The sequence below is a fragment of the Lactuca serriola genome, chromosome 1 (genome assembly GCF_051521515.1).
Source record: "Lactuca serriola cultivar US96UC23 chromosome 1, Lser_US96UC23_V15, whole genome shotgun sequence".
Classification (NCBI taxonomy): Eukaryota; Viridiplantae; Streptophyta; class Magnoliopsida; order Asterales; family Asteraceae; genus Lactuca; species Lactuca serriola.
In genome coordinates, this window is record NC_136408.1 from 69,587,162 (window position 1) to 69,602,961 (window position 15,800).

Below are 15,800 nucleotides of genomic sequence, written 5' to 3' on the forward strand. Positions count from 1 at the left end.
AGGAAGGGATCACACATGGGGTTTATGCTTAACGATGTGAAGAATTTCGGATTTGTTCTGAGATTGTGCATGCTGTTCTCAGACCTTCTGGATGCAAATTCAATCGGTGACTTATGGTTTGAGTTTTCTTCTCTATACTCCTAAGTTTATCTTACATTGTTTCGTTTTGAAGACAATTATTTTCTTTCTTATAGTTTTTATTTAGTAGGTATTGTTCGGTAAGTGGTATCAAGAAAGTGATAACGAGCAGTCTAAAACATGTGTAAGGGACTGAATTTGAATTGTCTAGACTCTAGGTTCAATGTGCTGGTAGGCACGAAGGATTTGACAGTGTGGATTTAGATAGGATTGTTTGGACTGACCATACGACGCTCGGGTAGATTGAGCAGTGAGATAAATATGGGAACCCACGGGATACACTAAAGTAATACGCATCTAGAACTGTGGCTTAACTTTTCCTTGATGTACGGACTTATGTCCTTAATTCTGGTTCTGATACGGCAACTGGGGGGTTCTGATAAAATAGGTCTATAGAAATTATTTATTGATTTCTATCTGTTAGTCATATGTTGCTTCCTCTACGTGATTGGAAGAGATCCGACATGGAATGCAACATATGAAACTCTATTTCTACGCATCTTCTTTATCTGTGCAATTCTTCCTATCTGTGAGCCGTATGTTGTCTCCTCTGCGTGATTGAAATGATCCGACATGGTACACAGCATATGCAACATTCTACCTCTCAATCTCTCTATCCTAGTTAGTGATATGTTGTCTCTTCTGCGTGATTGAAAGAGATCCGACCCGGGACACAGCATATGCACCTATTGCTAAATCTGACTTCGTCCTTAGTAATTGTCTATTCACCTAAAGTAAGGAGTTCTGTAGAAGTTCTTGATAATCAGAGTATATCGGGAAGTTGGGAACACGTTCTAGTGCAACTAAAATTGGAGCATTTAGAGGTTGTATGTAGATCTCGCTACTTAATTTAAGTGGACAACAATACCTATGGTGGTCGTCAGCTAAATGGTTTATTTAGAAAAGTTTGTCAATATTCTTCGTGTTTAAGTGGACCACAATACTGGAAATTAACCAGATCTATTCATGAAGGTGAAGGTACTGATAAACAAAGTTAAGGCTGTCTCACAACTTTGATCCCAAATATTTTTTTGTTTTTGTCAAAGTTGTTCATAGTTTTCCTCTATGCACGAATTTAGGGGGAGAATTAAAAAAAATTACAAAAATCAAAAAATTCAAAAATCAGAAAATTAAAAATCCAAAAATATGCTTGTTTCTGTTTTATTTTTCAGAAAATTTGAAAAATCCAAAAATAGTGTTATATTCTGTTTTATTTCTTGTTCAGAAAAAACAAAATTCCAAAAATATTTTTGTTTTTGTTATTCCATAAAATATTAAAAATTCAAAAATATTGTGTGCTAAGTTTTCTTTTAGTTTTGTTTTGTCTTGAAAAGTAAATTCAGATGCAGATGAAACTCATGGAGTCTATGTCAAAAATTTCTGAGCCAAGGCTTCGTCCGTGATCATCGAAGAATTGTCATTCGAAGGAGCAAAAAATGAAAATTATTCTTTCAACATTCAATCCTTCAACCCCAGAAGCAAGGTGAAGTTGTAGTTGAAGATTATGTAATAGATTGCATTGAAGCCACCTTAATTAATTTGCTGCTATTCTTGTACTTGTTGAAGTGATCCAAAAGATTAATGTTGGATTAGTGTCTAAGGTTGTAACTATATTTGGTAAGTATTTGACCCGATTATGCATGGTCCTTTTGGGTTGCCTTCACCATAGCAACTTGACAGGGTGATTTAGAGAGAAGAGATATTATTATTAATGTATTATAAGAATAATATATTAGAGGAATAATAATATTATTCGACTAATGTAAGTCATAAATTAATTAGGAATTAATTTGGTGACTTAAAGAGATTAATTGAATAAAAGGGGCATAAACTGTCAAATGTGTGATAGTTGTATTTTGAGCTGATAACCCTTATGGATATGGGTTGGACGATTTTAGGGATATGGATCACCTAGAAATCGTCCAAGGCCTATCAAGAAGGGATATTGGACTGCTTTGAGGCTAAGTTATCCAATTAGGGTTTTAAGGTGAAACCCTAGAAGCTCACAAGTATAAATAGACCCTTGGGGATGTGGAAATCGGCATCCTTGTTATTGGAGTAAGCCTAGAGCCGATTTCCCTCTTCTTCATCTCTCTCAAATCATCTTCTTGCTAGTTGGTGTTTGTAATCCATTAGAGGAGTGACATTTGTGACTCTAAGCTCCAAGAAGAAGAAGGTTTCAAGCAAGTAACTCAAGGTATTATTCTAGATCTGTTTTCATATGATTTTGTTGTTAGATCTAGCCATGAAAGTCTTGGAATTATTGCATGTTCAATTAGTGAAACCTAGATCCAAGTTATAGGGTTGTATGTGCACATAGGGAAAGTTCTTATGTCCAAAACCCATTAGTGGTATCAGAGCCATGATTGGTTTCAATTGAATATGATGCTTAACTGTTTTGCTTGCTGGAAATCGTTTTTCTTCACCTCTGTTCGACCCAACTCGGCGAGTCAGTATTTGGACTCGGCGAGTTGGCCCTACTCGGTGAGTCCACAGCTTGACTCGGTGAGTCCGAGCGTCAGACAGAGGATAATTCGGGATTTTATTGATGTTTTGTCTTGGATTGATACCTAAATCGTTTTATTAAAATCCGATTTTTAACTTAGTTTAATGATTATCCTTGACATAAATATAGATAATTTCAAATCTTTTAAATATTGTTTATTTATGTGATAAATATGGACTATTTAAGATTATTTGGTAATTATCTAATGACTAAAATTGGATTAGGTCAAATATAGATAATTATGAAATTAATTTTTTAATTCGAATTATTTGTTATTTGATCCCTATGTTTTGAAAAGTTCAATTTCTATCCCGAAGTTTTGAAATTTGAATTTTGTGATTAATAGTTTAATTTAGAAGAATTTAAATTTCAACCCCTAGAGTTTTACAAGTTTAAAATTCAACCCTATACTATTATATTATTAAAGGCTTAATATATATATATATATATAAGTAAAATTAAAATGCTAGTCATACCGTTAGTAGGCCTCATTCACGAAGCCGGTCTATAAGGTGGGTATAAGGTTGCTGCCTATAAAATGGCGCTTAATGGGTGTACACTCACACCCACCGCTTGCTTGACCAGTGGAGGGTTGTTAGCCGAACGGGTAGGATAGGGCAACTCTCTCTCCTCATTAATAAGTATAATGAATATATAAAGTAACTAAACCTTTTTTTTACAAAGTCCCAATCCTAGTTACTTTAGGAAAAGTGAATTGATGCAATCCCATGAAATTGCACTTTGCACCCTTGCTAAGAAGTTAGTGGAGCGTGTGTGGTTTACCGGCACATCGAATAGATGATTGTAACAATGAAGGCACCATGTAGATTTGCATGGTAATTCACACCCACTTTGTGATCCTTGGCATCCCAGTCACAAACGAGAGGGGCATATCGAGATTTAAACATTCCATTGAAAGGTTCAATGAATCTCAAAGAAAATCTAGGAATTCTCAATGCGTTTAAAACTTAAATTTATGTTTTCAAGGTGCAGAATTAGTGAATCGTCATTCACTTACCTCCAAATTATTTGCATGTTGGATTACGGCATTCCTTTTCTAATAAGTGGATAATGTTGTTGGGTCCTAGCCCTAATTTTTCATTTTGGGTGTTTAATTAGGGATTCAATTCTAATCAAACTTTGTCCTTTCTATTTGTAGATGTCGAACGTAAACAACGTTGCTGCTAACTCATTCACGTTAATGAGTCTTTGCTAAAAGGTGACCTTCGATGGTACGAACTTTAGTGAATGGATAAGATACATTCGCACCATTGCACGCTACGAGTACAAAGAGTATGTCCTTGACGAAAAGCTCGAGAAGGTCAACCCGAAAATCGCTACTCCCGAAGAGATGGTTGTATTTGAGACACACGAACGTGATGCAACAAAGGTCCATTGCGTCATGATAGCCACTATGAACCAAGAATTCCAAAAGTCCTACGAGGACATGTATCCCTATGAAATGCATCAAGACTTGATGGAGAGGTACCACCAAAGCGCGAGGCAAGAGCGCTACGAGATCATCACCAACATGATCACCGCCAAGATGGGAAGTGGAGAATCGTTAACCGTGCACTTGCAAAAGATGTAACGATATGTTGATCGTCTTCGCAAGTTAAATGTTAACTTTGGGGAAGATTTGGCTATTGACATTGTTCTTCACTCCTTGCCTTCATGCTACAACCAATTTAGGATGACCTACCACATGAACAAGGAAGAGGTCACCCTACGCAAACTCCAAGGACTCCTTAGGACTGCTGAGAGCAACCTAAAGGACAAGTCTGTTGCACCAACTCCCGCACCAACCGTTGATCCTGTTTTAGCTATAGGGCAGGGAAAGGGCAAGAAGAGGAAGGCTCCGTCAAAGAGTCGCTGCAAGGGAAAGTCCCAAGATGGTTCCTCTTCTAGTGGGACCAAGGTTGATCCTGCTAAGCCCAACCCTAACCCGAAGGAGGCAGAGTGCCATCATTGCCACAAAATAGGGCATTGGAAGAGAAGCTGCCCGGAATATCTACAAGCCATCAAGGATGGAAAGATCAAGCCATCTTTTTCAAGTATATACACAATTAAATCTAACAATTCACCTCATACTATTTCCTAGGTTCTTGATACAGGATGTGGTTACCACATTTGTTCTGATTTGCAGGGACTAAGAAGAGATAGAGGTGTGGAGCAAGGAAGAATAAATCTAATCATGGGGAACAGAAGATCGTCGCTCGTTACCAAGATTGGAGTGTATTCTTTAGTGCTTAGTAATGGATTAGGTTTAGATTTAAATAATTGTTGCTACTCGCCAGATATGGCAAGAAACATCATTTCATTTCATGGTTTGTTTAGACAAGGATTTAGATATTCGTTTAATAATATGAATGGTTCTATTTATGCTTATCTAAATGGTGTTTTATACTTTAAAGCAATGTATTGTAATGGAATTTATGAAACTGTTATGGTTGTAGATAACCTAGGAAATGATGTGTTGTCTATGGATTCTTCCAATAGTATGGATAAAGCATCTTTGTGGCATTGTCGTCTTGGACATGTCAACAAGAAGCGCATAGCCCAACTCCAAAAGGATGGAGTGTTGGAGTCATTCGAACTTAGGGAAGATGAGACGTGTGAATCTTGTTTACTTGGAAAGATGACCAAGTCACCCTTCACTGGCACTTGTGAAAGGGGTGAGGGTTTATTGGATCTCATACATACCGATGTATGTGGGCCCTTTAGATCCACCACAAAGGATGGAAACCGCTTCTACGTGACTTTTACCGATGATTATAGTAGATATGGGTATATTTACTTAATCAAGCACAAGTCTGAAACGTTTGAAAAGTTCAAAGAACTCAAGAATGAAGTGGAGAATCAATTGGACAGGAAAATCAAGATGCTTCGATCCGATCGAGGAGGAGAGTACCTAAGTCTTGAATTCCACGACTATCTCAAGGAATGTGGAATAGTTTCGCAATTGACGCCACCTAGGACACCGTAGTTAAATGGTGTGGCAGAAAGGCGCAATCGAACCTTGTTAGACATGGTTCGTTCTATGATGAGTCGTGCTTCACTACCTATCTCGTTTTGGGGGTATGCCTTAGAGACTATCGCCCATATCCTTAACCGAGTCCCCACAAAGAAGGTTGCCAAACACCTCACAAGATGTGGACAGGGAAAGCTCCCTCGTTGGCACATATCAAGGTTTGGGTTTGTGAAGTTTTCGTAAGACGAGAAACTCATGACAAGCTCGAATCTCGTAGTGAGCGATGTATTTTCATCGGCTACCCGCAGAAATCCTTTGGATATCTCTTTTATAGACCGAGTGACAACGTTGTCTTCGTTGCGAGGAGAGGGCTTTTCCGAGAGAGAGAACTCATAAGCCAAGGAGACAGTGGGAGGCAGATCAATCTTGAAGAGATTCAAGAGTCGAGTGATGAAGGAACCTCTACTGCTGGCGCTCAACCCGAGGAGGAAACTCTGGTTGAACCGATTGACGAGTCATTACCTCTTAGACTTTCTGAAAGAGTTAGAGTTCAACCCCAGTTTTATGGTTTTCATATTACTACTGAAAGGGACACATATATTAGTGATGGTACACTAATAAATCTAGATGAACCTAATTGCTATAAGGAAGCCATGGCAGGCCCGGAGTCTGCAAAGTGGAAAGAGGCGATGGACAGCGAGATTCAGTCATTGTATGACAACCAAGTTTGGAATTTGGTTGACAATGTGCCCGGACGTAAGACCGTTGGGTGCAAATGGATCTTCAAGAATAAGACCGACGTGGATGGGCGATTGGTGGCGAAGGGCTTTACTCAAACTCCTGGAGTTGACTATGATGAGACCTTCTCACCAGTTGCTAAAATAAAATCTATTAGCGTGATGCTAGCTATTGCCGCATTTCATGATTATGATATATGGCAAATGGATGTCAAGATAGCTTTCCTTAATGGAAAGTTGGCTGAGGATGTTTACATGGCTCAGCCAGAGGGTTTTGTCGATCCGAAGCATCCAAATAGAGTGTGCAAGCTTGAGAAGTCCATCTATGGACTTAAGCAAGCATCTCGCAGATGGAATCTTTGCTTTGATGAGAAAGTCAAAGAGTTTGGATTTGTACGAAGCGAAGATGAATCATGTGTATATGTCAAAGCCAGTGGGAGCATAGTTAGCTTTCTCGTTTTGTATGTCGATGACATACTGCTCATGGGAAACGACATCCCGACTCTACAGGAAGTTAAGTCCTGGCTCGGGAAGTGTTTCGCTATGAAGGACCTCGGAGAGGCTTCCTACATTTTGGGAATAAGGATAGTGAGAGAAAGAAGTAAGAGACTAATAGGACTTAGTCAGAACACTTACTTAGATAAGGTACTAAAACATTTTAGTATGGAAAACTCGAAGAAGGGAGAACTACCGATACAAAGTAATACTAAGTTGAGTAAGACTCAAAGTCCGAGTACCGAAGACGAGATAGCTGAGATGAGTCGAGTACCTTACGCTTCCGCAGTTGGCTCGATCATGTATGCTATGACTTGTACTCGACCTGATGTGGCCTTTGCTTTGAGCATGGTCAGTAGATATCAAGGGAATCCTGGAAGAGCGCATTGGATTGTGGTGAAGAACATCCTTAAGTACCTTTGGATGACCAAGTAATGGTTTCTAGTCCTCGGAGGGAGTGATGACTTAAAGGTGCGAGGGTATAGTGGCGCCAGTTTCCAGACCGACAGGGACAACTACCGTTCGCAGTCGGGATGGGTCTTTACCCTTAATGGAGGAGCGGTAACTTGGAAAAGTTCCAAACAGGAAACTGTAGTTGATTCAACGTGCAAATCAGAGTACATTGCAGCGAGCGAAGCGTCAAAGGAGGCAATATGGCTGAAGAACTTCATTGGCGATCTTGGAGTTGTGCATGCTATAAAGGAGCCCATGGAAATTTTCTGTGATAATGAAGGAGCGGTTGCCTTGACCAAGGAACCGAGGGATCATGGTAGATCTCGGCATATCGACAAAAAATATCACTTTATTAGACATCGAGTAGAAGAAGGACACCTCGTGGTTAAGAGGATATCATCAGAAGATAACCCAGCAGATCCGCTTACGAAGGGACTGAGCAGGGTTAAGCACTTGCAGCATGCTAGGAGTATTGGGCTGAAGGATGATATTAGTTTAGATTAAATAGTTTTAGAAACATGTAATAGATAAATGTAATTGACATTTGATGATTAAATAAAAGAGTATTATTTATAAGTAAAGTTGTTGTCTTATGTTAATTGTTTAAGCTATTGTTTCATTTTGTATGTTTTGATTTCCAGAATAATTGAGTTTATTAAGAATAATCGAATTATTCAAACTGTCCACAATCGTTCATATATTGGAAGTAGGTATGAATGAAGATTGTCATGAATTGGTGTGTAGATTGTCTAAATGGTATTAGACATAGAAAAGGTTTGATGCAACGTTCATGAGTGCTTATGAACAAGGTTTGAGCATTGGAATAAACTCGCGCTTGTTGGAATCACTTTGGAGTGATCGCAAGACGATAATATCATATGGTCTTAAAACCTAGATATATGGTTTATTATTTATTAATTGGTTGTACATTGATAATGTGAAACCGCATCAGTAAATTGATGTCATAAAACGCATTGTTGTGTATAGTTGATTAGTCGATAAGTAAATGCATATAAATTGAAGTTTATCTGTTACTTTTATCCTAAGAAGGTAAAAGCGATATCACGACGCTCGATGATTTGATTTGACTTATGTGTCAGGCCCGGTCAGGACTGAATTGATGTGTTCAATTAACTTCTATGTCGAATAAATCTGAGATCGAGAAAATAGTTGTTGGACGACAAGTATGATGATCGTCTGCACGATATAAAAACAGAGGACTGTACAATCCCTTATCTAAAGGACAAGATACTGATAAGATCAGAGTTGACAGCGTCTTCGAGAGCTACGATTGCTAATCGGATTGTGTTTGCATTTATAGTTACTAGACTTATCCAAGTGGGAGACTGTTGGATTAGTGTCTAAGGCTGTAACTATATCTGGTAAGTACTTGACCCGATTATGCATGGTCCTTTTGGGTTGCCTTCACCATAGCAACTTGACAGGGTGATTTAGAGAGAAGAGCTATTATTATTAATGTATTATAAAAATAATATATTAGAGGAATAATAATATTATTTGATTAATGTAAGTCATAAATTAATTAGGAATTAATTTGGTGACTTAAAGAGATTAATTAAATAAAAGGGGCATAAACTGTCAAATGTGTGATAGTTGTATTTTGAGCTGATAACCCTTATAGATATGGGTTGGACGATTTTAGGGATATGGATCACCTAGAAATCGTCCAAGGCCTATCAAGAAGGGATATTGGATTGCTTTGAGGCTTGGAAATCGACATCCTTGTTATTGGAGTAACCCTAGAGCCGATTTCCCTCTTCTTCATCTCTCTCAAATCATCTTCTTGCTAGTTGGTGTTTGTAAGCCATTAGAGGAGTGACAGTTGTGACTCTAAGCTCCAAGAAGAAGAAGGTTTCAAGCAAGTAACTCAAGGTATTATTCTAGATCTGTTTTCATATGATTTTGTTGTTAGATCTAGCCATGAAAGTCTTGGAATTATTGCATGTTCAATTAGTGAAACCTAGATCCAAGCTATAGGGTTGTATGTGCACATAGGGAAAGTTCTAATGTCCAAAACCTATCAATTAGTACTCTCTGATATTCACTCTGAAGATTCTCAAGCTGAAAGCACCAATTTTCAAGAATTTCTTCAAGAAGCCTCCTCACCCAATGTGTGTTGAGAGTCAAATTTTCAAGAAAAGCCCAACTACTCAAGATGAAGTCATTTATTGAATATTTATCAAGTTCATCTTGAAGTTGTGAAGAAATCAAAGATAAACGCTGAAGCGAAGCTCCCAATGAAGATTAACAAGAAAAGCCAACTACTTTTTAAGGGGAGTTTGTTGGGTCAATTAGAAAAGAAAAGCTATAAACCAAGGGGGAGATTATTGGGTCTAAAATATTGGTTTATACTTTGTTTTTCTAGGCAATTGGTTTTTTGTAATGTAATATACATTTGCGGCTATGTTCACGGCCAAGTGAGTGTTTACTGTCGTAAACTAGTTCACGGCCGGAAACATGTTCACGGCCCATGTTCCCACAAGTATATATATATATATATATATATATATATATATATATATATATATATATATATATATATATAGGTGTTAGGGGTGAGGAGTGGTTAATGAACATAAGAGAGTTCACGACTGAGAGAAGAGAGGAGCTTAAGTGTGTAAAATCCAAGGTGTTTTAGAGAGAGAAGAACTAGTGTGTGTTTACTATGTGTATGGAGCATCATTCTGTTCATTGAATACATCATAGATTCACTTGTTCTTCTTCTTCTCTTCTCTTCTATTTTGATCTGGCATCATCCGCTTGATTAGGATTCTGCACCATCAAGCGGATCTAATTGATACACAAGCAGATTTAGGACTTACACACATCCATGTAATCTCCATTTTCTTGCATCCCGTGCTTGATTAATTTAAGTTAACTTTTATTTAATGGTGATAATGGAGACCGTTGAATAGTTCGACACAATAGACGTGGAACTTGATGAGCTATTCATATAGAAACAAATGCCTAGATGCAAAGAAGAGTTCTTGAACACTCTCTGTGAAGAAGGCCTGGAAGCTTGCTCCATTCCCGACGTTCAAATCGATGAAAGCGATGGAGATGATTCTCTTGATTTGAAACCTGAAGATGAGACAGATGATGAAGAGGGTGCTTCGCAAGAAGGGTTAAGTGAAAAGGAGGATGAAGATGGTGCTGATTTCCAATAAAGTATACACAATCTGAAGGTGAAATGGAACAAAATGAGGCTAATTTTGGGAGAGAGGTATGAATCACCACAACACCTTAAACTATGTTTTAACCAACTACTCCATAAACAGGGTTATCAAATTAGTTTCAAAAAATATGATAGTGTTAGGCTGGTAGCTATGTGTGCAAATGAGCAAGTAGAAGTTCAATGTCCCTTTCTGATTAGGGCTTCCTAGAAAAGTACTAAAAGATCATTTCAAATTAAGAAATTTGTTGATAAGCATAAGTGTGTTAGGTGATAACGTCTATTTTATGCATATATTTATGATGTTTTCTTATTATTTTATATTATGTTTTTATATTATTTAGAACTAAAAGATACTTAATATGCTTTGAAATATTCAATTACAGTAAAAATGAGAGCTGGAATGCAAAAGGAAGAGAATGGAGCTGAAAATATGCAAAAAGGATATTGCTGGCAGATTGACCCCTCTTCAGTGTTTCTTGTATATCTGATGACTCATAAGTCCAATTGACGAGATTCAAAATGTTCTTAAAACTACACGAAATTTCCTACGACTTATGTGATAGGGACTTTTGGCTAATTCGACACTTATCTTATACAAAATCGGCCTTGAAGATGAAGCATAAAAGCTGGACGGAAATTCCCTCCAAGTTACTTATTCCCAAGCACCACTTATCTTATTTTTATTTGCTTAATCCCTAAGACACCATTAGTTTCCTTATTCTAATCCAACTCTAATATTCCATATAAATTCAATCTCCATCAACTATAAATACCCCATATCATTCCACCATTTTGATAATCTATGATATTCCACTTTGACTTGTGCAACAAGAAAACTTCATAGTTGCCGTTTTGAGGGTCTAAAAGGCGGCTGGAAGGCCGTTAAGCTGACAGGAGCGAAGATCTAAGGGATTGGAGAGCGGATTCATGTCGGTAATCATGTGGTTTGTTATCGTGACCATGTTTGCATTCCATTGTGATGCCATTATGTGTTTACTTTCTGATTTAGGTGTTAAAACCTTTTACTTTGTGCTTATGACTGAATGAATCTTTGAATTATTGGTTTAATTGCTATTTGGATTATTTATTCTTATTTAATTTATTTTTTCAAGTTTGATTGAAGATCCATATATGTTAAAGATTGTTGTTTGGTTTCTTATTGTTGAATTAATAACGTTTAGATGACCATCTAGTTGTGTTAGTTTGAATCATAATTGTCCAATGACCATTCGTGATTATGACAAGAGTTTTGACCAAAACCTAGGGTTAGGAAATAAAGTAATGAAATTTAATGTGTGTGCATGAGTAGAATGACCATTCGCTGCATGATTTAACTTCTAAGACTATTAGAGTTAAATAAGATCAAATTTTGCTTAATACGAACCAAATACTGATTTGCATGATTGTTTGTTCACTTGATTAACGAGTTAATAATTGTGTTGAAATCAAATGATTAGTAGTCGTGACCATGACACTAGTCAAATTAGGAATCAGTGAATAATGAATAATTATCCATTGTATCAGTAGTTAGCCATTAATTTAATAAGTAATTTATCTAAATCAAAGTACCTAAAGAAATTTGTATTCCTATCAGTTTATCGAGAACTGCTATTAGTTATTCGTTTGAGATTTAATATTCGTTTGAGATTTAATAAACATTTCTTTATTCCTTTCGTGTGTTTTGTAACCTATAATCAAATATTTTAAATTAATTCACTATCGTTCCCCTTGTGTTCGACACCCTTGCTTATCAAAGCTATATTATACTCGATCAGGTTCACTGTCTGTAAGGTGTGGTTTAGATGCGATAAATTAGGACTTATAAATAAAAAAATAGTGCATTAAAAATACACATCATTAGGACTTTTAATAATGCAAAACTTATGGATCCAAAATGGATAACTAGACAACTTCTGAAAGAGTTGAGTAGGAAACCAAATTTGAAGTGTAAGGAAATACATGTCATTATCCAAAGCAAATTTCATTGCAAAATTTATTGGTCAAAAGCGTATAGAGCGAGATGTAGGGCCATGGAAAGTTGAGTGACCACTATGCCAAGGTATGGGATTATGGACATGAGTTGATGAGGTCAAATCCAGGCAGCACAATTAAAGTTGTTGTGAATGTAAACCCAGATGGAACTACAAATTTTCAAAGAATATACATTGGTTTTAAAGCTATCGAAAATGGATGGAAAGTTGGTTGTCATGGGGCGATTAGTCTTGATGGTTCCTTTTTCAAAGGACCATGTAAGGGTGAGATTTTAGTTGCTATACGAAGGGATTCAAATAACCATGTGTATCCTATTGCTTGGGCTATTGTTGACACTGAGAACAAACCTAAATGGAAGTGGTTCTTGGAGTTACTGCATGATGATCGTGGACTGGAAGGAAGCAAGAGTATATGTGTCATTTCTGATCAACCAGTAAGTAAGAATTTTATGTATCTATATTTTTACTTGTATATATGTTTATTTGTAATAACATTATGTGTTCATGTATTTGATAGGGACTTCTTAAAGCTAGAAAGACATTCTACCGCATGTAGAGCACATGCAATGTGAAAAGCAGATATATGCCAATTTCAGAAAAGTCTAAAGTGGATTAGAATTCAAGAACATGTTTTGGGAAGCTTCCAAGTCTACTGTGGAGGGGGCTTCATCATGAATATGGAGAAAATCAAGGCTATCAATCCATATGCTTATGAACATTTAATGGCAAGGAAACCTAAATCTTAATGCAAGACATACTATCAAGCTGGACTGGCATGTGAGGCTGTTGAAAATGGAATGGTTAAATGCTTTAATGCTATAATAATAGATACAAGGAAGAAACCATTATTGACTATGCTTGAAGAGAATGCTTTATGTGATGGAAAGGTTCTACAAGTTCTCCCAAGTCTCGTCTAAGGGTAGGACTGTCCAGTGTAATAATTGTCTACAAAAGGGTCATAATAAAGTCTCTTGCAAGAATCCCACAGTCGCCCCTGAACCTATGCCAAAAAGGAAAAGGGTAGGCTAAGGTTGGACCCTGAATTAACCCATTTGAGTGAAGGAGGTAGAGGGCCAAAAAAGGACTAATAGAGGTGGAGGAAGAGGGACAAGAAGTGGTGGAAGCGGGACAAAAGGCAGTGGAATAGGGACAAAAGGTGATAGAGGTGGCAGTTCAACTATGCACCAACCAACTCCTATTGTTAAGACTCAAGAAATTCACCAACAGACACATGATATTGAGACCCAAGGAATGCACCAAAAAGGACCTGATATTAAGACTCAAACTATGCCTCAAACACAACATCATAGTGAAGATTTACAAGATGAAGATGATGGGTTTGATCTTTCTAATATGGATCATGTACTTAAGACAATTAATGATTTGAGATGTTCAAACTACACTAATCAACAAATCATCAATACTTTAGGTTTAACTGAATCTCAACTTCAGATCAAACTAGTCCCAGTGGACTCACAACCAATCATAGTGGTATGTTTTAACTTTATTTTACTTGTATTTTACAATTTAATGTTGAATATTATTTTTTATGTGGTAAGATCATGGTCAGGAAGACAAGGAAGCTGATGAAGTTGATGCAGTTGAGGAAAGGGGGAAGATGAGGAAGGTGAGGAAGATGAAGAAGAGGGTGTGGAAGACACACAAGTGATAAGAAGGAGACAAGTGTTGAAAAGGAGAAAACCTTCGGAAAGGATCATAGAGAACAACTTGAAGAAGGTGGAGGTGGACAAGTATTGGAGAGGCATGAATGCAAACAAGCCACTAAATCTTGATTAAGGTGTTGAATATCCCCTTCTTTTGTTAGGACTATGCCAATATGTTGGCTTTTGGGCAAATATTTATTAGAAGCCCCTTTTGTTAATATAGCCCCTTTTGTTAATATAGCCCCTTTTGTTACTATCCCACTATGTTGGATTTTAGGAAAATGTGAACTGAAAGCCTCTTTTATAAACATCATGGCTGGCATAACTGTTATTTGTAAATACTTTGGCTGCATATATATATATATATATATATATATATATATATATATATATATATATCAGCCATATTAACTTAATTAAGGATTCTTATGACTATAGCTGACAAAAATGACCCAACCCAAACTCATCCCAAATTTAGCGGGTTGGGTTGAGACTTTCAACCCATTTAAGTTAAATGGGTCAAACCGTTTAACCCATTTAATTACATAGGTTGGGTTGGGTAAAAATTATCAACATGTTTTCAACCCGCCAACCCATTTAACTTTAATTTATATTTAAGTTAATAATTATTTGAATATTAATGCATTAGGATTGTGCTTTTGTCGTACTTTGAAACTTTATTTACGTTTGGAAGTAGTTTAAGTGGTGTAATCTTTAGTTAATTTATTTTTTTTAATGGGTTAACCCATGTTTAACTAATTTGTGTGGTAAGTTGAGTCGAGAACTATATAAACATGTCAACCCGGTGACAACCCATTTATGTAAAAGGTTGGGTTGGGTTGGAAATATCAACCTGTTTAAATAAATAGGTTGGGTTGGATTGAAAACTTCAACCCAATTAATAAAGATATTGAACCCGAACCCAATCCAGGTCGACCCATTGTCAGCTCTACTTATGATGAATTCTATGTATATCTCTTGTTATGGTCAAGTTTTGTCCTGAAAAATTCAAGTCAAGTAATTGTTAAATGCTTGCAAAAGATAACATTCTTTCCAAACAGCATTGCAAAACATAATTTTCATTCAAAATATAACATTCAAACTACCATTACATCTTCTACTTGTTATTGAGATTACGTTTATCAATTGTCATTTTAAAAGATGAAACCAAAACACATAAAATTACATCATCATATACCATACAATTGCAAACAATGAAATCCAAAACACAATCATGAAATTAACACCAACTAAGCCATCTTGATGGGCCATATGAAAACCTTGTGCCACAAGTTCCGCCGCTGCTTCTAGCACATGTTCTTCTACATGTTCTTCCACAAAATCTTCAAATCCATCATGGTTGAATCCATTTCCATGGTTGTAAAAACCGAACAACATGTCTTTGTACCACTGATTTGGTAATGGAGGGTCTACCCAAGCAAAGTATTTGCAATCCATTTTAGGGTCCTGTATTACACAAAATGAGTCCAATTTCAACAGAAATGAGGTAGGAATCGCGAAAGAAAGAAAACTACAAACCCTGAAACTGGTGAATCCAATACACCTTCGTTTAGGATTTTTATCACTCCATGAAGTCCATTTGCCAACAGGATCCCCACAGAAGCATTCTGACCTTAAGCCTTTCCTCA